Below are 3,445 nucleotides of genomic sequence, written 5' to 3'. Positions count from 1 at the left end.
CTATAGCATTTCTATATACAAATAACAGGCATATTGAGATAAACCTGAAAAAAGTAATTCCATTTCAAAAGCCACAAAAAGAATCAATACTTACAAATAAATCTAACCAAAGAAGTTAGAGACATCAACAAGGAAAACTATGAGAAGTTAAAAAAGAAATTGAAAATGACACTAAAAAAGTGGAAGGGAGAAGCAAGGGAGCAGGCCTCAGAAGACAACTTCCTGACTACTGAGAACTAGCGATTTCAGGGAAAAAAGAAATGAAGATTTTTTTTCTGATAATTTAGCCTCCAGCCCACAAACTCGAGTGGAGAGGCAAGGGAGCAGGCCACAGAATAAACCTTCATGATTACTGAGAACTAGCGATTTCAGGGAAAAAAGAAATGAATTTTTTTTTCAACCCCGTTCAGGGTATTTTTTTTTTTTTTTTTTTTTTTTTTTGAGAGGTTTTCACTATAGGGCACGTGTATTCGCCAGAAAGAGAGAGACAGAGAGACAGCAAGAAATCACTCCCCAGGGGGGTTGGCCACTCCAAAATCCCTTCTCCTCCATTCTCCTCTTGGGATCTTGGGCATGCATGCACACACGCCCGACGTGAGTTTAAGCCGCCAGGTCCAGGACTTGAACCATGGTCAACTACATGGGAGTCCAGCGACATAGCCACTACACCAACTGTTGGTCCCAGGGTATTTTATATTCTTAAAGTAAACACTTTTTGACTTCCGTACGATCAGCAGCTCCTACTTCCCTGTACATCTGATCAAGTCCTTGGCTGTGATTCTGCACAATTACCTTGGACACAAGGGTACCGAATAAGAGTGAGAGAGGAGGAGATTTGGCAAGGGTTCTGGGGCTGCCTCCCCCCTCGTCAGTGGGGATTCGTATTTACACATGGCCCTTTCATGGTGGGAGCCCACGGACCCTGGGGCAGGATGGCCCAAGGCACAGACCCCACAGGGCCAACCTCAGGCCACAATGCTAGCTGTGCCTTCATAGGAGTCAGAGCCCCTCCCAGCCCATCTCAGGCACAGGGCGCATGGGGGCCAGGGGCCACCATCTCTTACCTCCCCTTCTTGTACTCAGTAAAGCCACAAATAATTTACTCTTTAAATACCAAGACATTTAGCTATTGTTCATTCACTCCTAGGTGAAGAATCTTCTTTAAATACATCACATTTATTTTCTTAAATAAAAACAAAGCAAAAAACTGCAACAATTACAAGAGGACACTGCAGAGGCTTATGTACAAAGCATGTCCTATGAGGCTGACACAGGGCTGCCATTTGCCCCCAAAATTCTTTGGAGCAGAGGGACAGAATCATCCAGATATACAACTGTGAACACTCAGCAAGCCAGACACAAAAAGGACCACCTAAAAAAAAAATATGTTTTGAAAATCTGTATTTTAAAAAAAGAATACTCAACTGCATTTGAAATTTTCTGTATTTTGTTTTTCTGTGAAACACCATGAGATTTGGCCAAGAAAAAAAAAAGATATCAGAGGATATCAGAGAAGAAAAACCAGGTTTTGACTTACAAAACATCAGACCTAGTAGAAGAAAAGCTGGAAACCAAGCTGGTCTACTTTGAAACACATCATGCCACTCATTATTGTGTGGGTTTTTGCTGCATACTTTAAAGCCTTTAAAAAGAGCCACGAGCAGCTGGAAGTCTGGTTAGTGCTGTCACCCGGCTCCCAGGTCTGGAACCAGAACAGCAGTGAAGCCATGGGTGGGCCATGGTGGGTGCGGCCAGCAGGGAAAGTATGTGGACCCTGCATTGGTGCTTCCCCCATCAGTGGTAAGGTCCCAATTTGTGGCGCTTAGGCGATGAATGGACTCTTCCAGGTGACAGGGGCTCGGCTCACCTGATCTGGCCCCAGCTGGCTGCCTCTCCTCAGCAGTCCCATGTGAACCCCCATGCAGAGTGAGGCCAACTCAGGAAGGCAAAGTGGAGGGGCAGGACAGGCTCAGAGTGAACTTGGGACAGCTTCTCAAGAGACGTTGGAGAACTCTATCTGCAGATGAGTGTGTGTGTGTGTGTGTGTGTGTGTGTGCATGTGTGTGTCTACCTACCTAGCATTGCATCCATATATATGTTTGCAGAAACGTGGGGCAGAGGAGGCAGAGGCCAAGGGACAGAGGGATGTTCTTCACAGGTCCCCCTTTTTCTGGTCCTGGGTTGGACCTCTCTAGCACAAATCAGTGTGTGACAACCCACGGGTTTTATCAGACAGGTGGGCGCAGGCCCGGCTCCTCAGCAAAGGCCAATGTACTTGAGATTGTTCTGTATGAGGACATCTATCACTGCGTCAAAGACAAACTGGATGTCACTGGTGTTGGTGGCACAGGTGAAGTGTGAGTAGATCTCCTTGGTCCCCTTGTTGTGGTTCAGGTCCTGGAACTGCCGCTGGATGTACACAGCAGCCTCCAAGTATGGTGTTCTGGCCCTTGTACTCAAGGAAGCAGACCGACAGCAGTGAACCAGATCTTCTCCACCAGCAGGTCCTTCTTGTTCAGGAAGAGGATGAGCGAGGTGTTGATGAATGAGTTGCTGCAGATGGAGTCGAAAAGGAGCAGGCTCTCCACCATCTGACTCGTCTGGTTATCCTCATAGAACTTCAGATCTTAGCCACTGAGCTCAGAAGAGGATGGCCCTGCACCTTTGAAGCAGTGGATCCACTTTTTGCGCTCGGACCACTGCCCACCCATGCCCACCATCTTGAAGGTGAGCTCCTTGAAGGTGAACTTGTTCTCTACGATGCCCATGGTCATGTTCTGGGAGTGCAGGATGTCCTTCAAGGTGGGGATGTAGTCGGGAGCAGAGATGCGCTCCAGGTCATTCAGGTAATAGGCTGCGTTGTCCTCCAGGTGGTACTCGCTGGAGCGGCTGAAGCAGGCCTGCGCCCTGGGGTCAGCCTCTGCATGGTGCCCAGCACGTCGGGCATGATCTTGCCCTTGATCTTGGCGGTCCCGTCACCAAAAAGAGCTGCATGGCATCATAGGCGCGATAGGGGTTGTGGAAGTCAATCTTGAGGGCGATCAGGGCCTGGATAATGCGAGTCAGTGAGTCGATGGCATTGTAGATGATGAGGAGCTTGTACTCCTTGCAGGCCTCCAGGTTGAAGCCACTGCTGTGGATGATCTTCATCTGCTTGACAATGGTGCTCTTGCCCCAGTTGCTGGTGCCCAACAGGAGCAGCTTGATCTTACAGCGCTGCCGCTGGCTCTCCGAGCGCAGGTGGTGGTGGATTCTCCAGGACTGCTGCATCTCTTTCTCCTCTTTATCGTCTGAGATTTGCCAACATCCCATGGTCCAGCAGCGGCGGGCCCAGACGCGAAGCAGGGAAGGCGCCTCTCCCTCTCACCAGCTCTTCCAAGTCACTGAGCAGGGAAGGCCAGGGTGGGAACTCTGAAAAGAGGTTCTGAACACCAGGCAGAGGAGG

The 3,445-nt window shown here is 49.0% G+C and overlaps 1 pseudogene; it reads right to left on the bottom strand.

Moving 5' to 3' along the window:
* Positions 1-2,256: 2,256 nt before the first annotated feature.
* On the bottom strand, positions 2,257-3,312 carry LOC102475417 (guanine nucleotide-binding protein G(z) subunit alpha pseudogene; annotated as a pseudogene).
* Positions 3,313-3,445: the final 133 nt, after the last annotated feature.

Source organism: Tupaia chinensis, unplaced genomic scaffold, assembly GCF_000334495.1.
Source record: "Tupaia chinensis unplaced genomic scaffold, TupChi_1.0 Scaffold148654_1, whole genome shotgun sequence".
In the NCBI taxonomy this organism is placed as follows: Eukaryota; Metazoa; Chordata; class Mammalia; order Scandentia; family Tupaiidae; genus Tupaia; species Tupaia belangeri.
Note: the sequence above shows the minus strand (reverse complement) of the source record. Positions and strands in the feature narration are given on the sequence as shown.